The 26,544-nt window shown below is 41.5% G+C and overlaps 1 protein-coding gene across 4 annotated transcripts in view; it reads right to left on the bottom strand.

Annotated features, from left to right (window-relative positions):
- SHROOM1 (shroom family member 1) overlaps positions 1 to 26,101 on the bottom strand; it is a 53,481-nt gene extending 27,380 nt beyond the window's left edge. Inside the window, exons 1-2 of one of the 4 annotated variants that reach the window (XM_053376737.1) lie at positions 25,852 to 26,100; positions 20,937 to 21,080 (exon numbers count right to left, since the gene is read on the bottom strand). The gene's annotated coding sequence lies outside the window, so the exon portion shown is untranslated. Of the gene's footprint in view, positions 1 to 20,936; positions 21,081 to 25,851 lie in introns of all 4 variants that reach the window. The other 3 variants (XM_053376738.1, XM_053376739.1, XM_053376736.1) reach the window with 3 other exon arrangements.
- Between the last annotated feature and the right edge of the window lie 443 nt (positions 26,102 to 26,544).

Below are 26,544 nucleotides of genomic sequence, written 5' to 3'. Positions count from 1 at the left end.
TTTTTCCATGGCAAACAACAGGGCAGCCAAATATTTATGTTTTAAAGGATTATGCAGCAGTTTCGGTGGCAATGAAACTTATTTTCCAGCAGCTTTTTTGGGGGGGCCCAGGGTGGCAGGCTCATAAATGCATGCTGACGAAATAATTTCTAACGCAATTACACACATCAATCCAACACCCAGTTTATTGTACAAGAGAAAATCATTCTCTAATTGTCTCCATTGCCTCATCAAAAACCTAAGTAGTTATAGATTTGTGCTTGGTTAGCTGCTGGGATGAAAGGCCACATTGATTTAGCCACTTAATGTTCTCTGTTATCATCATCATTATCATCATCATATTATTATTTAAAATATAGTCTGGAAGCTCTTCCTCCAGATTATGGAAGGAAGGAACACCAGAATGAAATACCAGAAACATCATCCATATTGATGATAAACTGCTTTGTTGGTTGTGCACTATACATCATAATGACAGGCAAATACTTTTGGCCCTGCAAAACACACCAAACCAAGTGCAACTATTCAGACAGTAATGGAAAAGGCAAGCAGCAGCCCACAGATGCTCCATTATTAGAAATATGACATGGCAGCTACTAGAGTATAAATCTGCCAAAGGTTTTAAAAACTAGTCCACTTTTATAGGGCTGGAACAGGCAGCATTTGACAGCTACAGTGCCTTCTGCTATTAACAACTTGATATCCCGGCTACCATATATATTCTGTGGTGAGGCCAGTACTTCCTTCCCCTCTCCTCCACCCCTGCCCACTAATCCTGTTAGGCACAAGATATTCTGTTGCTTATTATTTTACTCGACCGGATTTTCTCTACGCAAACGTAGGCCATGATCTTGTAAACCTATTATTTGGAAGCAGTTCCACTGAGCACAACAATGGGACTTGGCATTGATGCAACTGTTCAGGATAAAAGAATAAACCTCAAACTCTAGAAAATGCATTTGTTCAAACCAACTAATCCAGAAAATAAGGAGCTGGGAGAGGCACACTGACAGATGAAGTAGCACATACCACAAACAATGTAATACTGATCCATTTGAAATCAAGTCACATGCTTAGGATCTGGGGACCATTTGAAGTGCAAGACCCTGAATACAAGCATGGACTTCTGGGCTGAGGTTTTATTTGACAATGGAGATCTGTATAATGGCTACTTGTAACCTAATTTAGTCCATTCAGCATAGTTGGAAAGGGCCATTCTGCAGCTCTGCGACATAGAATTTGCGTTCCCTCTGTAAGCACCTCGTCACAATAAGAAGGACCTCAAAGCAAGGCATCAGATGCTCCTCAGCAGCATGTAACATACCTCAGTGGTCACAGAACTGTGCACCCAAAATTGATGTTTAACATGCCACCAGACTGAGGCCTGCAGTTGAAGTTTTCAAACCTCCTTTGCTGGAGAGGCTGGATGGTCATCTATCAGGGATTCTTTAGTGGCAATTCTTGCATTGCAAGGAGTTGGACTAGATGATGCTTGAGGGTCCTTCCCAATTCTAAGAGTATACGATTTGGAGAGGAGAAAAACTATGAGGGACACATCCACCCATCGCTCCTTACTTCATAGGAATTTCATGGGGATTCTGATTCTGACGTGCAAGGTCACACTGCTCATCCCTTTGCCAGATCTGTGGCCCAAATGATGCCAAATCAACCCCATTAATTGGAGGTTGTTGGAGATGCATTCCCAGAGGATAACACCCAGTGGTTGGAAAACCTGCTAAATTCATTCCTCCATAAGGATATGATTTTCACTGGAACAGAGAGACCGAAAGAAGGTATTTCACTGGAGGAGACCAGGCTTTGAACAAAAAAGCTTAGCATTCCTGCACTGCTTCAAGGACAGTTTCGCTATCAATCATTTTGAGCCAAGGGGAATGTGGAAAGCAGCCAAAGTGCAGCGCAGACGGAGGTGGGGGGTGGGGAGTCATTACAATAAGTTAATTTATAAAGTGGAGCTACGTTTTTACAAGACATAGCAAACAAGTGAGGCAGCTCCTAAGAAAAGAACAAAGAGGACCAAGGGCGTCATTGATAGGGGGAAGGGTTTTCAATGGGTTCTATGGGGATAAAAACCAGATCCTTGGCTGGTATTCAACAAAGTTTTACTCAGAGCAGACCTATCGAAATGAATGGGTGTAACTAAGTCATGTTCATTAATTTCAGTCAGCGGTTCAAATCCCCACGACAGGGTGAACTGTTGTTCGGTCCCTACTCCTGCCTAAGCTAGCAGTTCGAAAGCATGTCAAAGTGCAAGTAGATAAATAGGTACCACTCTGGTGGGAAGGTAAACAGCATTTCCGTGCACTGCTCTGGTTCGCCAGAGCATGCTGGCCACATGACCTGGAAGCTGTACGCCGACTCCCTCAGCCAATAAAGCAAGATGAGCACCGCAACCACAGAGTCATCCGCAACTGGACTTAACAGTCAGGGGTCGTTTACCTTTACTCTGCTAAATACTTACTTGAATGACACCCACTATGGTTCAAAGTGGGACTTAACAGAGCTTCATCTAAATCAGAACAACCTATTTGACATTTAGTTAACTCTTCATTTCTAGAGAAACTTTCTAGAGAAACAAGGAACAGAGAAATTCAAGCACACACCTTGTGAAAATGCCATAGCACCTTTGATTTACAAACGACTATGTAATACCTTCTTGGCTGCCATCGAGTTCATTCCAAGAGCTTAATAAAGCAACAGTCAATTTGACATTAAGTAGCTCTCTTTAAATGTTTTTAATAGTCATAGCCTGAGTAAGCAAGTCTATAGAAAACCTGGCCTGTTTTTTAATATATATTTTCTACTAAACTCCCTCCGCGCTATTCTACAGACTTGGATGGAAAATTAACCCCATTAATTGGAGGTTGTTGGAGATGCTTTCCCAGAGAATAACACCCAGTGGTTGGAAAACCTTCTAAATTAATGATGTCACTTGGAATTGTAAAATGATGTCACTTGGAATTGTAAAATGATGTCACTTGGAATTGTAAAATGATGTCACTTGGAATTGTAAACTAAACTACAAAGGCCCAAGCAGGAGGGAGGACCCTGGGTAAATTTTGCATCTATTACACACATCAACAGGACTTCCTCCAACCCCAAGTGGTGAATGCAATGTTTATGTCAAGGCCATTCTGAATATATGATGGGATGTAAACCAACAAGCCAATCCCGTACTTCTTTATTGAGAAATAAGCCCCACTGAATTCAGTCGGACTTAGTCCCATGCATTGTCCAGCCTAAGCATTTGTAAGTTCCACTGATTTTAATGTGCGAGATAGTTTTGAAATCTATGTGAGATAAAAAAAAAGTGCACTCTTTTATCTGCACAAAGAGCATGGATCATTTTTCCCCAGGCCTCTGCAAATCCTCAAACAATGCCAAAACATTACTCTTTATGTGTAAACATTCTGGAAGAGGAAACACATCTTGAGAAAAGCTTTTTACATTCCCAAGCAAAGTGATGAAACCAGCAGCTTTAGTCTCCGTGCATTTTGAAAAGCTAGCAATAACTACACACAGCCCAAGCACCTTTTGCATCTGGAAGAAAGGAACACATTCATTTGCTGAAAATCCAGCTCATGTCTAAAGTGACACTTATTTTCAGAAACTGTTTTGTGGCTAAAAACAGCCACAATGCTACTTTCCAGAAATGTCCTGGCAATCTCATATTGCAGACTGCTGGGATAACTCAAAGCATATTGAAGGGAAGGCACTCGGTGTTGTGATTGTAATTCTCTGCCAGGGGTGGGGGTGGGGATTACATTAAACTAAGTGATTATCAGAGGCCAGAGAAATAGCAAATGGAGCCAAGTGCTTTAATACACGCTGCCATTGCAGGGGGCTGGATGGTGGAAAGCAAGAAGGAAATCAGCCATCACCTTTAAAAGGGCCATGGTTTTATTTCCCCATAATAATCCTGAAACATAGGTGAAATATACTCAGAGTCGCAAAGTGATTTCATGCTCTTTATTCAGCTCATAGTGGTGAGGAGGAATGAATGGAAGTCCCCTCAAAGTATCTGCTTTATATACATTATTTACACAATGGGCTGCACATGATTGGCTAATTCTGGAATTCTACTGTAAGCCAATCAGGTTGTGGATTCACTTATATCTGGAGCATGATTGGGTGGTTCCTGCCAACCAATCATACTGCTGCATTGTTCATGCCAGATCTAAGAACCCCCCTTCAGAGTGGGGGGGGGGAGAAGAAAGTACTTTTTGAAGGGAAAAGTGGAAGGAAAGAAGAGACCACCACTTAATCCCTGATATTGGTCTGCCAGGAAAGTGGAAAGTATTGCACCGTTTAGAGACATTGTAATTTTATGTGTTTAACCTGCATTTGAACTGAATTGAAGGACCCCCTTTGCAACTGTTGCCATTCTATGGGAAAATTGGAAAGTTAAAAAGCGATACTGCTGCCTTTAGACAAAAGTTGCTTTGAAAAGAACATTGTTGCCATTGTGCTCCCCTAGAGGAGGATTGGGATACAACTGGGGAATTTCCACTGCAGCTGGCTTGGAGATTTTCTCATAACAAAACAAGTTAAGTTGTGAGAACGACCTTGGGACTTTAAGATAAAGTTATGGATCAGGATAAACCCCAGGAAAAATCTACAAGGATAAAAACTAGGCAGCAGCAACGAAGACAGTCGATAGTAGTTCCATCTCTCCCAGAAAAAGAGGATACTGGGCAGACAGGAACAAAGGGAGTAGGCCCTGATGAGACATTAAATGCATCACTTGACAAAATATTTGGAGCTTTGGAAAAATTGTCAGCTAAAATTGATTTAAACACTACAACCATCAGCTCCAATACACAGGCTATTGACGGGCTGCTCCAGGAATCTAAAGAGACAAGGAAAATTGCTGAAGAAGCGAAAGAGAAGGTGACGGAGATAGAGGGAAAGATATCTCCAATTAATAAGCAATTGGAGGATCACAAGGCCCAACTATCTCTAATTGAACTTAGAGACAAACAGAACAATTTAAGAATCAGGGCAGTACCGGACGTGGAAGGAGGCAATTTGTGTGATTTTCTTACACAGGAGTTTGAGGAATTTTGGGGCCTTGAGTCAGATAAAGATTTCAAGATAGTGAGTGCCTTCAGAATTGGCAAAGGGGGAAGAAAGAACAAAGTGAGAGACTGCTTGATTTCACTTAGATCTAAAGAAGAGAGAGACAAAATATTGAGCCTCCATTACAAGAATCCATTGGAGATAGAAGATTTGAGAATCGAAATCTTCAAAGATATACCAAAGCACCTATTGGATTTGAGAGCTAACTACGGTGACTTAGTCCAACTGTTAAGAAGAAACAGCATTATTTTCAGGTGGGAGTTCCCCCAGGGTCTGTCCTTCAATTATAAAGGGAAAAAAGTGAAGATAAGATCAGAGGAAGACAAAGTGAGATTTTTGAACTATCACGAGGAAGACCTACGGAAAGAGGCGGAAAAAGAGCCGAAGACATTAAGACCAGGAGTCCTGGACATAGTGAACCCACCATCAGGCTTGGAAAAAACAGAGAAAGCAATACCACCCACTGATCAAGAACAACTGACGGGAGCAGTTGGAGGGACTACAGAATAACAACACAATGTCTCTGCAAGCACTAAGTTGGAACATCCGGGGTCTGAACTCCCCTGACAAGAGGAAAAGAATTTTTCATTTGTTGAAAAAAGAAAATTTGGACTTGGTTTGCCTGCAAGAAACCCACGTGATTAGAACACATAGGAAAGTATTGATTAACAAAAGATTGGGTCAAGAATTCATTTCATCAGACAAAGTTAAGAAGAGAGGAGTGGTGATCTATGTGAAAGAAAGTTTATCCCCAAAATTTGTCTTTAAAGATGAACAAGGAAGATTTGTGGCAATTGAAATACAGGCCCAAGGAGAGAAATTCTTGATAGTAGGTGTTTATGCACCAAATGAGGGGAAATCAGAATTCTTTAAGAAACTGCATGAGACGTTGTTGGACTTTATGGATTATAACATCATTATGCTTGGAGATATGAATGGAGTGGTATCGACAAACATGGACAAGTCAGACAGACAAATAATAACAAAAGATGGAAGACTACCGAAATCTTTTTTTGAAATGACAGACAATATGGATTTAATTGATACTTGGAGAACTAAGAACCCCCTAAGTAAAGAAGGGACTTTCTTTTCTGAAGCCAAAAAGACCTGGACAAGAATTGACCAAATCTGGATAACCAGAGGAATGGCTCCAAAGATTCGAAAGGTGGAAATCTGCCCCAAAACTTGCTCTGACCATAACCCTGTGAAACTGGAAATGAAACTAACACTGACTGGCTCCTTCAGATGGAGGATGAATGACACCTTGTTTAGAGATCCAGAAATTATTAGGAAGGCCCAAAAAATGGTGAAAGACTATTTTGAGATAAATTTGGAGACATCAGTGGAAAAAAGGGTAATCTGGGACGCAAGTAAAGCCGTTATGAGAGGATTCTTGATTCAGCAGAATGCAATAAAAAAGAGAACTCAAGAAGAGAAAAAGGGAAAGATCTTGGAAAAAATAAAAGAAGGAGAGAAGAAGCTTAGAGTTAAACCAAAGTCGCAGGAAATCTTGAGAGAGATCAAATTTTACCAAGCACAATATATGAAAATGACAAATCAGGAGATAGAATGGAAAATTAAACAGATGAGACAGAAGACTTTTGAATCTGCTAACAAATGTGGGAAATTGCTAGCATGGCAATTGAAGAAAAGACATAAGTTAAATACTGTGACTAACCTTGAAGTGAATGGAAAGAACATACAAAACCCACAGGAGATTAGAAACTGCTTCCAGAGATATTTCAAACAACTTTATACACAAGGGCCACAGACAGAGACTAAAATTGATCAATTTCTAAAAACCAATGGATTACAAAAAATTTCTCACGAAAATAAATTATTGTTGAACTCTAAAATATCAGAACAAGAGGTTGAAGGTGCCATACAGACTATGCAACTGGGAAAATCTCCAGGGCCTGATGGATTAACCTCCAAATACTACAGAACTTTGAAGGACTATTTGATTCAACCACTAAAGGAGGTTTGCAACGAAATCATGGAGGGGAAAAAGGCGCCGGAGTCGTGGAAAGAAGCCTTCATCACACTTATACCTAAAACTGAGTCTGAGAAGACACAACTCAAGAACTATCGCCCCATATCCCTGCTTAATGTGGATTACAAAATTTTTGCTGAAATTTTGGCTAAAAGACTTTAAAAAGTTTTAGCAGAAATGATACATAAAGACCAGGCTGGCTTTTTCCCTGGTAGACATTTATCTGATAATATGAGAAATGTAATTAACATTTTGGAAACGTTACAAGTGAATATTAATACAAAAGCGGTTTTGATATTCGTAGATGCGGAGAAAGCCTTTGACAACATCTCTTGGATTTTTATGAAGAAAAATCTGCAGGGGATGGGGGTTGCACAAAATTTTGAAAATGGTATAGGTGCGATTTATTCTGAACAAAAGGCTAAACTTATAGTTAATAACATAGTGACAGAAGAATTTAAAATTGAGAAAGGGACACGACAAGGCTGCCCAATTTCCCCACTGCTCTTTATTTCGGTCCTGGAGGTTTTGCTAAATATGATAAGAAGGGACCAGCTGATTCATGGTATTCAGGTCGGAGCAAAACAATATAAACTTAAAGCCTTTGCAGATGATCTTGTATTGACATTACAAGAGCCAGTACCTAGTACCAAGAGGGCTTTAGAATTAATCCAGGAGTTTGGTCATGTGGCAGATTTTAAGTTAAACAAGTTAAAAACTAAAGTTTTGGAGAAAAACTTGACGCCGATGGAGAGAGAGAGGTTTCAGAAAGAGACAGATCTGACATTAGTAAAGAAGGTAAAATACTTTGGGGTGAATATGACTGCTAAGAATGCAAATTTATTTAAAGATAATTATGAGAAATGTTGGTCAGAAGTGAAGGAAGATTTAGAGATTTGGTCGAATTTGAAGCTTTCCTTGCTGGGTCGGATTGCTGTCATTAAGACGAATGTACTGCCGAGAATGTTGTTTTTGTTTCAATCATTACAAATCATTGACAAGATGGACTGTTTCAAGAGGTGGCAAAGAGATATCTCTAGATTTGTCTGGCAGGGCAAAAAGCCCAGAATAAAATTTAAGATACTTACTGATGCTAAAGACAGAGGGGGGTTTGCCCTGCCGGACTTTAAACTTTATTATGAATCAGCAGCTTTTTGCTGGTTGAAGGAATGGCTACTTCTTGAGAACACTGACATCCTAGATCTTGAAGGTTATGATAATGTATTTGGGTGGCATGCATATTTGTGGTATGGCAAGGTTAAAGCGCATAAAGCATTCAAAAACCATATTGTCAGGAAAGCACTATTTAATGTCTGGACAAGATATAAAGATTTTTTAGAGAACAAAACCCCAAGGTGGTTATCACCTATGGAAGCGAAAGCTATGAAAAAACTTAATATGGAGGCAAAATGGCCAAAGTATTGTGAAATTTTGGAACAGGAAGGTGACAAGCTGAAATTGCAGAGTTATGAGAAGCTCAAAGGGAAGGTGCGAGACTGGTTACATTATTTTCAAATAAGAGAGGTTTATAATCAAGATAAAAAAATTGGTTTTCAGGTGGAAAAATCAAAGTTGGAAACAGAATTGTTAGAACCCAATGCTAAGGTATTATCAAGAATGTATAATTTGCTGTTGAAATGGAGTACTGAGGAAGAAATGGTAAAATCTGCTATGATTAAATGGGCACAAGATATAGGACACAATATCATGTTTGCTGACTGGGAGCAGTTGTGGACCACTGGGATTAAATTTACGGCATGTAATGCCCTAAGAGAGAATATTATGAAAATGATGTATAGGTGGTATATGACCCCAGTCAAGCTTGCAAAAATATACCACTTGCCCGATAATAAATGTTGGAAATGTAAAGAAATTGAAGGTACATTCTTTCACCTTTGGTGGATGTGTCCGAGGATTAAGGCTTTCTGGGAGACGATTTATAATGAAATAAAAAAGGTACTTAAATACACTTTTGTGAAGAAACCAGAGGCCCTTCTCCTGGGCATAGTTGGCCAATTGGTGCCAAAGAAGGATAGAACTTTCTTTATGTATGCTACAGCAGCAGCAGCAAGAATACTCATCGCAAAGCATTGGAAGACACAAGAATTACCCACCTTGGAAGAATGGCAGATGCAAGTAATTGACATACTGCTGCATTGTTCTAGGACCAATCAGACTGCTGCAATTTGGATCCTATTGTTCTAGGATCAATCAGACTGCTGCAATTTGGATCCTATTGTTCTAGGACCAATCAGACTGCTGCAGTTTGGATCCTATTCCCTCAGTACATAACAATAGGCTAGGATGAGATAGTTGTACTGCTTTATATGACCAGCACAATGTTTCTTCATGAACATCATGGCTAAGCAGGGTTTGCAATTTATGTCCTCCTAGTCTAAAGCCAGTGGGACGCAGGTGGCGCTGTGGGATAAACCACAGAGCCTAGGACTTGCTGATCAGAAGGTTGGCGGTTCGAATCCCTGCGACAGGGTGAGCTCCTGTTGCTCGGTCCCTGCTCCTGCCAACCTAGCAGTTCGAAAGCATGTCAAAGGGCAAGTAGATAAATAGGTACTACTCCGGCGGGAAGGTAAACGGCGTTTCTGTGCGCTGCTCTGGTTCACCAGAAGTGGCTTAGTCATGCTGGCCACATGACCTGGAAGCTGTACGCTGGCTCCCTCGGCCAATAAAGCGAGATGAGCGCTGCAACCCCAGAGTCGGTCACGACTGGATCTAATGGTCAGGGTCCCTTTACCTTTAGTCTAAAGCCAACCATCTTTCAGAAGAACCTAAGAGCTCTGCTGCATCAGGTCAGTGGGCTATCTAGTCCAGCATTCTGTTCTCACAAGGACCAATCAGAGGCCCACAGGAAGCCCACAACCAGTACAGATTCTCAGAAACTGGTATTCAGAGGCATAGTCCACCGCATCACACTGCTCTGAGCATTTCATCTCTGAAAACCAGTTACTGATAACAACAGGAGAAGAGAGTGCTATTGCCTTCAGGTTCTCCTTGCAGGCAGCGGTGACACAGGGTGCCACTGAAATTTGAGAGCCCAACATTCACCACTGCCTACATGGAGTACCTGAAGGCAATAGCACTCTCCCCTCCTTTTGTTCCCAGTAACTGTTTTTCAGAGGTTTACTGCCTCCAGCACTGGTTGGCCTTTAGCTTGACCTGGCTGGGGCTCTTTCTGTGTTCTGACCAGGGCCTTTTTCTTAAAGTCCTCAGACAACCACCAGCCTCTAGCTCTCTGCTCATTTTATTCTGCAATGCCTTATGGGGTTCATTTTTATTTGCCTATTTAATATATTTGTGTACCGCTTAATTCTCAAAACAGTCTCCAAGAGGTTTACAAAAAAATACAGTATTTATAACAATGAAACTGACAAGCTAAAATATAATACAATGTAATGCGGTATCAAACAAAACAGCAACAAAACCCTAAAAAGCAAAAACAGAGCAGCACATTTAGAAACATCTTTAGGGTCATAAGATGTTGTTGGGGCGTGCCCTGAAGTGATTGCCTGCTTGGTCCATTGTCTTGCAGCTGGCAAGAGAATCTAATTTGTGGTTAATTTATGTGTTTCATATCAGTAATTTAGGTACTGAGCAGGCCTTTTCCCAATGGCTTCTCAGAAATGTGAGACAACCACCACCACCTGCCATTAATCTTTTTTTCAAAATCCAGCCATCCTCAAAAGAATGCGATCAATAAGCATGTGAAATGTAAAGCAAACATCACGACTAGCCTACCAGTGTTATGTCTTGTACCCAGCTGTGAATGACCCATTGCTTATCAAAGTACAAATGGCTAAGGTAAATATTAAACTAAATTCTTCAGATTCCATTCGCCTACAGGGTTGGCACCTGTAGCTTCACCTGATTTATAAGCAAAAAAAAATCTGCGGGGAAGGCACCACCTTCTGGGCCAGACTGGACATTCAGGGAAAACCTAACTACAGAAACCTGGGTATAACATGTGGAAGGAAACTGATAGTGATGGTGAGTACTTAACCCAGGCATAGGCAAACTCGGCCCTCCAGATGTTTTGGGACTACAACTCCCATCATCCCTGACCACTGGTCCTGTTAGCTTCATCCCTGACCACTGGTCCTGTTAGCTAGGGATGATGGGAGTTGTAGCCCCAAAACATCTAGAGGGCCGAGTTTGCCTATGCCGGACTTAACCCTCTTCCCACCCAGCACTTCTCCCTTGCATTCTACCTCCACAGCTGATTTTCTCCTAGCTATTGTTATTATGACAATTTATTACTCATCCTTCATCCCCTGGTCCCAGGTCAGATTATAGCAATTAAAACACAACTTAAGGCAACTTAAATTTACAGAACTAAGGGGGGGGGCTCCTTAACAATGACAATACAGTGGACTCTCTAGTTACATACTGCCCTGGATACGTAAAGTTTGGGTTACGAACGCGGCAAACCTGGAAGTGTATACTTCCGCATTTCGCCGTGCATGCACAGAAGTGCACTTTGGCCAGGCTTCTAACAGAATATTAAAAACACAATAAAACATCAAACAATAAAAACTTCCCTAAACAGGGCTGCCTTCAGATGTTTTGCAAAAGTCAGATACAGTGGTACCTCGGGTTACAGACGCTTCAGGTTACAGACTCTGCTAACACAGAAATAGTACCTCAGGTTAAGAACTTTGCTTCAGGATGGGAACAGAAATCGTGCAGTGGCAGCGGGAGGCCCCATTAGCTAAAGTGGTACCTCAGGTTAAGAACAGTTTCAGGTTAAGAACGGACCTCCAGAACGAATTAAGTTCTTAACCCGAGTTCCACTGTAGTTGTTTATTTCATTGACATCTGATGGGAGGGCATTCCACAAGGTGGGCGCCACTACGGAGAAGGCCCTCTGCCTGGTTCCCTGTAACCTCACTTCTCACAGTGAGGGAACCACCAGAAGGCCCTCGGAGTCTGAGGAAGACTGTGTGTTATGTACTGAGCTAGGATCCTAGAATGCAACAACTGGGTTGGCCTGCAGGAGCAGCCCAATCAGGCTCTAGGAGGGAAGCAGAGTCAGCCAATCACACGGGACCCATTGTGTAAATAATGTATAAAAAGCCTGAGGTTCTGGGGGAGAATTCACTGTTTATGAGATGCAATAAAGAGCATGAAATCACTATGCGACTCTGAGTATATTTCACTGTGCTTGTGCCATCAGCTGCCCAGGTGCAAACTGTTGATAGACTGACTACAATGCAAACAGCCACAGTCTGTATAGCAGCAGATTTACTTTGGGTTTTGCTTTACTTTTTGGATTTTTCAAGGTCTGAGGAAATCCAAATTTAGTCAACGAAAGCATGGATGCCCAGAAATCTTGGACTCAGACAGCCTCAGATGCATGGTAAAGTTCAGTGTGGACAAGCCCAGAGTCAAGCCATCATTCCACTGAGTTCATGAGGCTTATCTACATAACACTGTTTTTCTCGCAGCAAACACAGGTTTAACTGACAATTACCCTCCGAACCCTCTGGCAAACTTTGCTGATCAGCATCTCTCAGGGCATTTGAAGTCTCAAACAAGATCTTGGATTACAACCTGTCTTTGTGGGCTTTATCTGAGCTGCCTGAAGCTAAGGGGTAAATGAGATCCCGTTAAAGACTGCAATCTGGCCATAGCTGGCAATACAAGAAATGGGATACTGTGATCTTGGTCTGGGCAGAATAGCAATTTTCCAGCAGATGTGTGTGTGTTTGTATAATATAACGTGTATAAATATAATGAGTTGTGGTGAAGCAGAAAAATATCCTCTATCATTACTGCCCAAGAGGCCCAAACAAGGGAAAATGTGCATATGTCAGTTTCTTAGTCTACACCATCATTTTCACAGACATAAACTACCATAAACTCAGAGCCTTTTGCCTTCCCTCTGATTTCAAACTGAACTCAAGCCGGGTCTCTACTTAAACAGTGCGTTTCCTCTAGCAATACACTCCACTGCTCTGCTCTTAATAAAATCCGCCCCTATGACAGAGCTAACGAAACCAAGGCATGGAAATTTGTTAGTTTTTAGCCGTGAGCCACATTCATCAGGACTGCAGTGCAGGATGAGTTGCATTGCCTTCCTTGTTCCCATCCTTAACTAAGGTCAGTGTAAAACCTTTAACTGGGTCTTTCTACTTTGGTTTCTGGGGCTGTCTGGCACTATAATAACTTACAGACATTGTAATGCTGTGCAACAGTGAAGGAGAACAGATAGAAATACAGTGGTACCTCGGGTTACAGATGCTTCAGGTTACAGACACTTCAGGTTACAGACTCCGCTAACCCAGAAATAGTACCTCAGGTTAAGAACTTTGCTTCAGGATGAGAACAGAAATTGTGCTCCAGTGGCAGCGGGAGGCACCATTAGCTAAAGTGGTGCTTCAGGTTAAGAACAGTTTCAGGTTAAGAACGGACCTCCAGAACAAATTAAGTTCTTAACCCGAGGTACCACTGTAAAAGTAAATTTGTAATATGATAACCAGTAATATTAATGTCCAGCAAGGATGAATGAGCTGGAAACAGATGTTTGGACCTGGTGGTCAGAGCCAGTTCAACTATCTAGGCCCAGGCCAACTCCCGGTGATGGGGACTGCAGTCCAACATCTGGAGGGCCACAGGTTCCCCATCTGGTAGGGAACAGCCATCTGGATTAGCAGAATCCTAGGGCTGTGGGCTGTGTTAAAAGCCTGTGTCTAGACTCTTACAAACAGCCTATACCTATCTTGGCTTTACCAATTCTTTATTCAGCATTTTAGACCTAATCACCTAGAGTGAGCTTCCCTGACCTCACCAGCAGCTTAAGGAAACACATTCCTGTCCTCTTCTACTATTACACTGCTTCTAGCATGTCTGGTATCTAATGCTAACTGAAGCTGTGCTTCAGAATCTTCTGATATCACAAGGGGGGCGGGAGAGAGTCCTGTCCCACCGACAGTGGCAAAAGTCCCTGAACCAGTCCTACATGGGATTTAGGAGACAGGGCACATTCCAAACCAAAAAGGCAGCTGCTCTCTGGAGTGGCAATCCTATACTCTCTTTCCTTAGAGTAAGTCTCATTGAACTAAATGGGGATTACTTCTATGGAGGTATGTACAGGACTGCAATCAGCTAAATTCATTGATTTTCATTGGGTCAAAAGTCTCCAAGTCTATTTTTTATTGTTATAAACTGTACTTTTGAATGAATACACATGTATATACACACCAAAGAAATCTCCAAGTGTCAATTTTGTACCTGGGATATCCAAATCTCTCTTAAAATAGTGGGGAAGGGTTATTATACCTCCGTTTTGCCCCCAAGCAGTTGCATGATGGATGGCTTTCTCCACATTGCCCAACTCTGCAAACATCCCCCTAAGTGTTTCTGCCTGATCTCTTGCTCCACATTGTGCAGAGTCTGGCAGTCACAAACAAATGAAACAAACAGTTCCATTGGTTAAATCATCCTGCGTCCAAAATCAATTGGTTTTCAGAACCAGTTGCGTGTTTCAACTGATATCAATAACCTCTGAAACTATGCAAGGATTATGAAGGTATTCAGTGGCATTTATTTGTGCAGAAGAGGAGAATGTACAGTATATTGTTATAATAGCGAAACAAGTTTTTTATAAAAATGTTATCATTCAGCAGTCAGAATACTCCAAATTGGCTGAGAATTGAAAATAAAACTCAAGCCATCTTTCTTGGCCATTAGCCTGGACATTAGGCTCTGAGTGGCCTCCAGCATGGTTTCTTGGCTGGCTGGGATCCATTATTATATAGCAGCCTCCAGGTTACAGCATTTCTACTCATGGCTAATGAGTACTTGGGTCTTGAGCATTTCTAAGCAAGATTCAGTTTTCTGCTTGACCCATCTTCCTTAACTTCTGCCTTATCCAATTCTCACATCATTATGGGCTTCCTATTTGAATTCCAACCAGGCACCATTTTCCTGTAAATTCTAATTAGAGAGAAAAACAACGGATTGGATCCAAAGGACATTTAGTTATTTCCATTGACAAGTCACGTTGATTTAAATGTTTACCTACTGATTTCAATGGGACTAAAGTGTGACTAACTTCTTCTAGATGCAAGCTAAAAAGAATTTCACCAGTGTTTTATCCAGTATCTTCTGTGATCACAAGAGATTATACGAACATAGGAAGCCATTTTATACTGAGTCAAACCATTGGTCCATGTAGCTCTGACTGGCAGATCTCCAGGATTTCAGAGAGGGGACATTTCCAGCCCTACTTGGAGATGCCGCCAATTAAAGCTGGGACCTTCTGCATCCAAAGCAGATGCTGAACCACTGAACTATGGTCCTTCCCTCACAACATATAGGGCAGGGGGCAGCAACCTTTTTCAGCCATGGGCCAGTCCACCGTCCCTCAGACCATGTGGTGGGCCGGACTATATTTTTTTTGGGGGGATGAACGAATTCCTATGCCCCACAAATAACCCAGAGATGCATTTTAAATAAAAGTACACATTCTACTCATGTAAAAACACACTGATTCCCGGACCGTCCGCGGACTGGATTGAGAAGGCGATTGGGCCGCATCCGGCCCACCGGCCTTAGGTTGCCTACCCCAATATAGGGGTTATGTTACAGTAAGAAACACAGGACAAATAAAGAAGATACAGGGTTATATTCAGCATGGCATCATGTCAGGGACCTCTTAGCGCAAGAATTACAGCTCAACACTCCATGAACCCCTAATTTTTTTCTGGGACGTCCCCCCCAGCCCTCTGGAGCACATCTGGGGAGGGGAGGGGCTGCCACACATTGGGAGGAGGGGAAGTCCCATTGTGCTAGAGGTAATCCTTGTGCTAATGCAAGAAGTCAGTTGAGTAGTAACTCCTAAAGGTCCCGGGATGGCACACAACAAGCAGTAAAAGCACAATTAACAACCAACATTTAAAAAGACATCAACAATCAAAGAGATAAAGGAAGCACCATGCATTTCATCCTTCCCCAGAGGTGAGCATGCACCACAAAGGGAGAGGCATGCCAGTTAGCTGTTTTTGTCATTGTGTGCAGCAGCAAATAAATAAAGGAGGAGGGTGGCTTCTGTTGGGGTGGCCGATATTGTTACGTGGTCGAGGCAAAGCTTGGCTCTCTGCTTTCTCTGTCAGGGCTCTGAAACAATGGCATCTTTATTACAGGGTGCCTAAATAAATAATACAGCCCTCAAATACAAGAGAGAGAGAAAGAGACTTTTATTCTGAAAAGTTCTCAAACTAAAAACTGTTTATGGCTTGGAGCATATTTATAATTACTTGGGGTGGTGGTAAGTGAACTCAATGGGGCTTCCTTGTGACACGCACACGATTGCACTGTTAATCATTTAATCAAATCCAGAAATTAAAAATATGCTGGCTGGATAGAACAATAGATAGCCACCACAGTTACATCACACAATGGATGCTCGGCCATAACATGTGTACGACTACATTCCACAGTTCAAGGCTAAGATTACAATGCTCAGTGTGTGGGTGGGTACTGGCAATCTCTCATACAGAATATATTTCATTTTGACCATACAATGATGAAGTCTAAAAAAGAGTGACGCAGCATTGAGGGAAGACCTTTGAATGACGTTGAGGAAACCAGTAATAATGAGCATTTAGCTCACATGCACAGAGAACCACAATTGTATTCATGCATTATCACGATTTCTGAGAGCAAGGAGGATTCAAAACTCTTTCGCCCAAATGCACTGAGAATCCCCTGAGTATGGGAAGGTAGGAAGTGGAACAGGCCCATGCAGAGACATGAGGGGTTGGGTGTGGGTGCATGATTCATCACAACTTTAAGCCCACATGTTTTCCAGCCCAAATTGGGGGGGGGGGGTTGCGTGTTATTACCTATACAGTACACAGCAACAAATCTGTATGTAGTAGTATCTTAATTCTAACAGGAAAGGGGACACAGCATATCACACACCCTGAGATTTGACCCCAAATCCTGAGTATTAAATGATTTCTACTTTAAATGAAATATTAGTCAAATTCCAGTTCTCCCAGAAATACATTAGCATCTAAGACAGAAAACATATTTTTAAAACAGCCTGTGGAAGAATATGGATTTAAGTGAAGACAGGGTAGGCAAAGGAATTTAAAAAGCAGTCAGTCAGTCAGATTCATGTTTCTGGGAAGAGTGGCTCTTTTGAGGGAATTCATCCTATCTTCAGGATTATTTTTTTAGAAAATAGGCCCCTTTCCCCACCCAGAGCAGCCATCCTCGTAAACATCACATTCACTCACTATTGGATCACACATGTTAAAATGGTGAAGAAACTGTTGTGATTCCCATGTTGTTTTTTTGACAGAATGAACTAATAATCCAAATACAGTGGTACCTTGGGTTACAGATGCTTCAGGTTACAGACTCCGCTAACCCAAAAATAGTACCTCAGGTTAAGAACTTTGCTTCAGGATGAGAACAGAAATCACATGGTGGCAGCGGAAGACCCCATTAGCTAAAGTGGTACCTCAGGTTAATAATAGTTTCAGGTTAAGAACGGACCTCCGGAACGAATTAAGTTCTTAACCTGACGTACCACTGTGATAGGTGCTCTTTCAAATGGACACTCTTCTTTTGCATAAAATAATCCTCTAGATCAGGGATGAACAACCTTCTTCTGCTTGCCAGGAACATAACTGGCCAGAACCTATAACCCAGTGGTGGGTAGACCTGGAGTACGTGAGGCCACCCCACTTTTCCTTTCACTTTCTGACAAGCTATAGGCAGACTTGCTGATATAGCAGCATCAATGTGGATTACAGGAGCTAAAAAAGACTTGGTGCCTGCTGTAACATCTAGTTCCATTAGTGTAGAAAGTGCTCCATTTCCAGGTGAAATGAACATGAGGTCAGTCAGGTGCATTTTTTCTTCTTCGTGTAGCTGCATGAACTACAACCTTGGGTCACCAAACAATCCTTGTTATTTTTTTGACCTGCTTAACTAGAAGTGGGTGGGGTGGGAGAACAGCCTTGCCACTTCCAACTGCAATTTAAAAGTTGCAACTTGTTGAAGTCCCCGAAGCGAGAACATTGTGCCAAATATAGAACAGGACATTAAAGTTGTATTACTGTAGCTGGCATGCAAGATGTCACAGCCATTTGAATAGCTGAAGTTTGACGGGCATCTTGTGTCACGGGAACAGGCTCCTACAGGGAAACAATGTGAAATAAAAGAGCCTCGTGGTCTTCTTTCAATGCCTCTTGGGTAGATGTGTCACTTCTGTTCATCAAAGGGGCAACTAGGCATCCTAAATCTGCCTCTTGGATGCCGATGTGATAAGAGTCAAGCAGCAGCAGCGTGGCTTGGATTTAAACTGGTGGCCTGAAATAAAAAGGGACACCATTCTCCAGTCCCCTGAGATGAGGCAGGAAGTGGAATCTACCTGTTCACTTCTGTCCTGAAATCTGAAACTCATTACAAAGCTGAAATTCGGGCCAAGTAAACAAGAGCTAGTGAAAAAGCCAGACCTAAGTTTCTATTGTGCCTGGGCCAAGTTTCTGGTGCCAGGAAGTGGATTTATGGGTTACAGGCTGAAATGTAGAAGCTTTGCATGTGTAGAGCACAAGTGGGATTTATTTATTTAATCCCCCCAGAAAGGGAAAAAGACAACCACGGCAATCAAGCACCTTTCTTCGAGCCAAATGAAAGATAATCCAGCCACGACCATGGCTAGGTTTTGTTGTTAAGAGTTGGTTTTATCATCTTTGCCAAAGCCCAATTTGTGGTCTTTATTTCATCAGTATCAGCTTCAAAACAGGTGTCAATCAATAACCCAGATGTGAGGCTCCACTAATAGAATTCTATTTGAAACCCTGCCTGTCAGGACGTACACCCAATTAATGTCCCTAGCAGATGGTCCCTCAGTAGACCTACAAAGCTCCTCTTCTGTTCTTAAGTGCCAGGTTCCTATAAAAAAGGTAAGGTAAAGGACCCCTGGACAGTTAAGTCCAGTCAAAGGCGACTATGGGTTTGCAGAGCTCATCTCGCTTTCAGGCCGAGGGAGACAGCATTTGTCCTCAGACAGCTTTCCGAGTCATGTGGCCAGCATGACTAAACTGCTTCGGGGACAATGGAACACCATGACAGAAACCAGAGTGCACGGAAATGCCGTTTCTCTTCCCGCCACAGTGGTACCTATTTATCTACTTGCGCTGGCGTGCTTTTGAACTGCTAGGTTGGCAGGAGCTGGGACAGAGCGCAGCAGGGTGAGCTCCCATTGCCAGGTTCCTTTAATTTCTCATTGGCATCCCAGGCATGACTGTAAGTAACAAATTATATGAGGCTCTTCTTGAGGGTGCACCAGTGAAATTTCTCTATTGGCAAACATACACACCAAACCAAAAAACTCCAGCTGTTTTCAGATTTTGAAAAAGTACAGCTGCTTTCAGAATTTGGATCATAGTGAAATTTGCATTCCACAAGGAGAGTTTGACCGGCAACGAAGTGATGCCGGGTAGAATACAGATGTCTAGCTTTGTAGTTAATAGATCCACCATATGCAAAAACAAGAAATAAAAACTGTTCATGAATTGCAGCCTGCAGTGAGCTGCTACTTAAAATGGCCTTCTAATAATAGTGTAAGAAGAAGCTGGGAGAGTATGGGCACATGCAAATTGAACATTTGCCACCATGAAGAAAGTCTACACCCTTTGTGGATTAAACCAAAATATGAAGAGCATGAGCTCAGTTCACTTTTAATTGGAAGGCTCCTTAAAGGTACAAATCCCCTAGTAATGCAGAACATGTGCCTGCTGCAAATATGAGGCAGGAGGATGGAATGATCTCTTTTTTGGTGCTACAAAACAAACATTCCTGGTGGAAACTGAGCTCTGAGTATTTGAAATTCTTACTTGGCATTCAGTTCATCCATTTAGGCTTTCTTATACCACCGTGGAGTTGATGGCTACCGCAGTAGGGTAACATGATTTGGATGGGCCTCTTTAACAAAATAAAAATGGGCACTTTTTCTAAATGATTGTTTTTTTTAAGGAAAAGGCATACTTGAAAAGACAGTGGACACAGGACAATAAATTTTTGTGGTAGGGCTGTTGGCCAGTGTTCCTATTTATTCTGAATGCCACAGTCAATGAGGAAGAAAGCATCATTGTAGCTTTAGCTGTTGTTTGCCAGGAAAAAATGGAATATAAAGCACGGTCATGCTGACGGATTGATGAACGGATTTCTAGACAAAAGTAAAAGAGGACCTTACTAAAAACTAGATCTGAATAGTTGGAGCCAAGACCACATTTTATTGAATCTTATGAACCAATGAAAGAGATGCTCACTCAGCAAACCTTTAAGCATAAACACCCCAGTCCAGCAGAAGTTCCAGTGTATGCATGAATCTCCCAGATATTCAAAGGATTCACCATTCATTTTTCAGTGGAACTTGTAAAAGGCAACTTTGTGGTTGATTGTGTTCCAAGGGGTAAACATTGCAGAAAATGGACCAATGCTCATTTGTATCAAGTGACAATTTATCTGTAATAAAGCTGAGCCCTCGTGTAAAAATCCTGTTCATCCCTTAAGTCAATGCAAGTTTTGCTATTAAAGTGGACAGCAGTATAGTTTCACCCTGTGTGGTCACTCCAGTTTACCCTCCTTTGGGCAATCCAGCTTTTCCCCAGATGTGGGAGTTATTTATAAAATACCAGAACAGCATTTATTTACATTTTCATGTATACAAGGAGTACATTAACATTCCACAGTGTTTATTATTTAAAAGCCTTTTGGAGGCCTCTGAAGCCAAAGGGCATCTTTCAGGGATGTCTGCAGACATGAGACCCACCCACAGTTGCAGTTACTTAATTTCTGACATGCCACTTACCCACATAAACCAAGAAGTCTGTGTTGACCCTCTCTGATCTCACTGCACAAACGGTGATGAAAGGTGGGCAAGGAGTGCTGACAACAGAACAATTTAAATCAGAACTATGCAGCTTTCCTTTGCCACACACATTGCCAATGTCATCTGAAATCAAGTAGGGTTTTTAGTGAAGGGAAAAGGAGACACAAAGCAAAATGACACATTCTTGTTTGTTTCCTGACATGCAGATGAAGATACGATCAAAATACGTCTGTTTTGCTGGCCTCAGAAGAACTACATGGATTTTAATTACCTGACAATAGTACCTCAAACTTAACGGAGAAACAAAGGCTCATTCATATCCTGGTTTATTAAACAGAGATATGATCCTCTAAAAGCAGCCATTAGGTTCCCAATTCTAGCACAAGAAGTATTCTTCAACTTTCTACTCTTAAAGCAGGAGATGACAATGTCACTGGCATAATTGCATTTGCCCTGGATGAGGCCACATACAAAGAGCACGAGTACCTGCAACACATTTGCTGTTGTTTCAGATACAGATGGCGAGAATATGTTGTGTCCCACAACCCCTCTAACATGCATGTTAAAGGCTAGGGGACCACTTGCGAGCAGAGGACCATAATCCTTGTCATGGTTCAGACCAGGGTTAGTAGTCCTCAAAAGCATCCTATGTTCCTGGCCAGCTACAGACCAAACTACACATTACACAGGAGATCCATGCTTCTTACACAAGCTCCATGATCATTATGTTGGAGGTACCAATGTTGTTGTTTTTTTACTTAAAAGCAGCTGTGCATGGGGTGGGGGTGGGGTTTAAATTTGATTGGAGTTGTGGTGCTTAACCTTTTCCCCCTGTAGTCTAAAATCACACACACCCTCCTTAAATTAGGTTATTTCATCATTTAGGTTGGGAAATTATACAGCATCCATCCCCTAACCCACAGCTCCAATCAAATTTGGAGGCAGCCTTCCCCTGCCAGTTGCTTTTCAATAAAAATAAAACACAGATCAATTCAATCATGGACCTTTCACTTAATTCAAAGTTTGGCCATTACTTCTTCTATACACTGTATATAATCTTATATACCGACCTTCAGTCAAATGGTTCCCAGAGCAGCTCACAACAAAATACATACAAAATCAGAAACAAAATGATAAAATCAGAAGAAAAAACTTATAAAGAAACCAGCAATTAAAAATAGCAGATGAATGCAGATGAAACTCAGAACTTTAAAAGCCTGGGAAATTTGCACTTCTCTGAATTTTTCAATGAAGAGCTCTCCAACTCACACCCCTCCCCCTCAGTACAATGAAGCATATATTACGAGAAAGTGTGCGCACACAAAAATGCTCATACTAGTAAAACATAATGTACAGAAATGCACTATGTTAGACTTACAATTATGTGTGTATCCGGCAAAATTGTATGCAAAAACGCATACGAATTTGATGCTGACTTTAAAAAAAAAACAGACTGATGTGGAAATGGGTAGAATTAAACTTAAGATGGAAAAACAAGGAATTGGTAGAAACCGAAATCGACAGATTTGTCTATCCTTAGCAGGCATGCAAGTCTCCTTGGTTACAGTCTCCCCTACAATGGTGATATCTATTTCTATAAAAATCATAGTAATTATTTCTAAATGTGCATCTTTACATATAAATTAGCATATGTTCACTTTATGCATCCCTGTGCCTTCTTTTGTTCTCCATTTTTGACAGTTCGCAATTTGGTCCCCATCTCCCTCTTCCTTCTGCATACCCATTAATCCGTTCTACGAGTTCTCCCAACCCCCTCAAGCAGATCGTGGGGGCATAGGGCACACCAGAGGAGTGGGGGAAATTTCTATTTCACAAGCAGAAATTGTTATATTAATGGGTAGTTTAATGCCATCCCATGTCCCATATTAAAATAATTTCATCAACCAGTTAATGAGCTGATTTTCGGTATGCATTCCAGGGCAGAAATGCCTTTGCTTCAACCTGTTTAACCTTTGATGATGATGCATTGCTACTGCTATAGCTGTGGTGGGTATTTTTAACCTTTCATAACAAATGCACTTAAAAATACACTGCTTTTGCAGTTTAATATTTAATATATCCAAAAGTGGGCCTCTAAAGCTTTCTCAGACTCTCAATCATTACTGAAATAGCATCCTTGTTAGAAGCCCATACCTCCTATACAAAGTTTCTAGCTGAGACCAATATCTTAACTGATGCAATTTAACAATTTTGGTTGTAGAACTTTTTCCAACCAGAGTAAAGTCAGTAAAACCTTGAGAATTATAGACTTTGACTGGTTGATTGCTATTATTCCTCTTATGAGTATTTTGTTTTTATATTCTGTGTTTTATTGCAGTGTTGTATATAGTGTTATATATTGTTTAACTTATGTATTACTGTTTGCCACCTTGTCAAAAGAAAATCTAAAAAGCAGGATATAAATTTATTGACTATAATTTTTTTAATACCAGTAAAATTTCTCCTTGAGTTTATGCATCTTCAGTTTAGTGAAACAGGATTAATTTTAATCATTAATTCCCCAAAAATCTTTCAAATGGGTTTGTATGGTATTTTTGTATGGTATTTCCACTTGAAAGCAGAACTACATTAAGTGAAATAGGTGGTTTTTGAATATGATTGAAATGTTTTTAACTTCTTTTTTGAAAAAGTGATTATTGCATATCTGTTTAAAGTTTCCTGGCAATGCTCACACAACACAGTCACAGATTAAGTCAGATGGCCTATGTATGCCAACCAGGGGATAAGGCCTATTGGACATAATGGAATTTACTTCTGAGTACCGTAAATATGCAAAGGACTGAACAGCAAATCTCTCATTTTCATTACTGAGTTTAGCCATTTTACACAAACGTCTCAAAGAAATGCACAAATATTAGTAAAATATACAATACAATGTATTTAAAACCAACATGCAACACAAGCTAATCAAACCAGAAAAACAATCCTTCCACACACAACTCAGCTCTAACTCCCAGAAAAAGCCCCCAAAGAAGGGAATACCACTAGCTGTTGCAAACAAAAATTAACAAATACCTACCTAGGGAGCAAGAAATAGATTTGCTTGACACTGAAAATTTGTCAGTGTTGGCACCAGGAATACCTGGGGAGAACATTCCAAAGACAGGGGGCCACTCCTAACAAGACCCACAATCTTCTCACTGCCCTCTGAACCCTCCCTGGCTGGAAGCATACAGAGAATCACCTGCAATGCTGACCACAGGATCCAGGCAGGCTCATATGCAGAAAAGTTTTCCACAAGGCACGAAGAACCTGAGCCACATAAGGCTTCATAGGTTGACACCAGCCCCTTGAATTAGGCCCAGAAACAAATTAGCAGCCAGCGCAGTACTGGATTTATGCATTTGGACTGTGTGGTTCCTTTCAATAATCTGGCTGCTGAATTCTGCACCAGCTGCAGTTGCAGGTCCACTAAAACGTTGCAGTAATCCAGTGGTGAGGTTACCAGGGCATAGATCACTGAAGGCATGTTATCCTCATCTAGATAGGGTTGCACTTGGGCTACTAGCCAAAGCTGGTAGAAGGCACTGTTATTCTGCTAAAACCTGCTTTTCTCAAAGCAGCTATGAGACTCCTGTATAGGGCTGGCCCACCCATGAGGCAAGGTAAGGCAACTGCCTCAGGCAGCAGGGTCTACTGGGGCAGCAGATCCCAATGTAGATCTTTATTCAGTGCCAGCTGATTCAAGAGGCAAGGTAATAGCCTCTGGAGGCAGGATTCACAGGGGCAGCAGATCCCAATGCCAATCTTTCTCCTCCCTCCCCCTTGTTCCTGATGTAGATCTCCCCTCACTCCTTCTTCCCTGGCGAGGAGGGGGGGGTGCCATTTTGGAGCCCACCTCAGGTGCCAAAATGTCTTGGGCCAGCCCTGCTCCTATATGTAGGCTCTCAGCCGATGTGGATATTTCTTTCGTTTCAAAATTGTGCAAAAGTTTACACAATCTCAAATTGCCAGCCTTTATTCCCTGAAGTTTTTAGTCGAGACAGAGTAGCTGTTTCTACACAGCTCTGCTTATTTCCTTGGCAGCAGCAGGAGAGAATCCCATTAATGGATCCCTGCATCACACAGCTGTAATGGAAAAGGTAACTGCTGCCCTTGCAATTGTTACAAATGCTTTGCGAATGAATAATAAAGCTTCCATTTAGCTTCCAACTGGTGCATATTGAGGGAAATGTGGCAAATCTGATGGCCGCAGCCCTGTATTGACTCTTAAGTGATCCTACCGCAGTCAGTAAAACATCTCTGGAATGAATTAATCCAGGTATAGGGCCAAAGTGGTTCCGAATTTTAGCCTAGCTCATTCTAAATTAATAAAGGACTCTTACTCTAGACAAGATATAATCTTACTATATAAGGCTAGCACAGACAACGTTGCAAGTTATTTATTTTTTATTTTTCCAATTCTATAAAAGCAAGTCAGCTATAGCTCCAATACAAATAAAAAAAGCCCCACAGAATTTCAATGCATTCTTTATGGTTTTCACCTCCATTTTCCTGAGGTTTCAAACAAGAACACAACTTCCTTGCACTGCTAACATTTTTTCACATTAAAAAAAATGCAACAAACTGGGTTAAAATGGTCAGTTACACATTTTGCGTCCTGAAGTACCACATCACTGAAGTCTAAACTGTGTAAGAAGAAAACAGAATGCCTTTCTCAATCTCCCACTGGCAGTTTCAAATCCACCTTCTCTATAAATCCCATTCACCTTCCTTAATGATTTATTGTCTCCAGATGTGTACACGCATAACCAGGAATCAGAACCAATCAATATAATGTCTATAACATATGTCTTCTCTCTCCCCGACCGAATTTGTCATTTCTAAAGATAGGCTGTCAAGCAAACCCTTGACAAAAACCAGTCATAATTACCTGCATGCCATCATTTGGTGCTGTCTCTGTTTTAACTGTACTTCCCAAGCTGTTGGCTGAAAGAGATCGAGGTTTTGACAGACAGCATTGTTTCCCTTGGAGTGCTGGCAAGTAGCAAAATGTTGCTGTTATTCCTTTAACTCTCTTCCCACACAGGAGTGCAATTTCCGAAAGCACAGTGAGAGAGGACTCCGCTTCTTTTGAGTTTTCTTTGGTTCCCCTAGCTACTTTTAGATCATAAAGGTAATTGGAAGGATTCCCTGTCCAATCATGGGGAAGTAGGTGGGGCTAGAATAATGAACCTGAAACTCTGGCTTCAGAGTAAAAGCGTTTCAGCCTGACCCAGATCTCCTCATGCAAAAGAGAAAAGGGAAAGCACCCGCCAGCACTGGACAAAAGGATAAACTGGGGGATTTACGCCACTGATTACAGTCCAGCTCAAGGCTCAGTTAGTAACTAGAATCTTTTAAGGTATTGAAACAGCACACAGGGCAGCCGCACATTCATAATGCTCTCTGCTTATAGTATAGACCTCACATGACTTATTTGTTTCTGAGGAAAAAGAGTCTTTTATTACTTCCTTGTTTATTCTTTTCTCTTCCTCTACTTGCCAGACATTAGCAACATTTTGATAGCAATGTTTCCAGCTCTTTGTAAGGAATATATTTGGAGTGCAGAGGCACAAGTTGGGCC

Source organism: Podarcis raffonei, chromosome 2 (assembly GCF_027172205.1).
Source record: "Podarcis raffonei isolate rPodRaf1 chromosome 2, rPodRaf1.pri, whole genome shotgun sequence".
NCBI lineage: Eukaryota > Metazoa > Chordata > Lepidosauria > Squamata > Lacertidae > Podarcis > Podarcis raffonei.
Note: the sequence above shows the minus strand (reverse complement) of the source record. Positions and strands in the feature narration are given on the sequence as shown.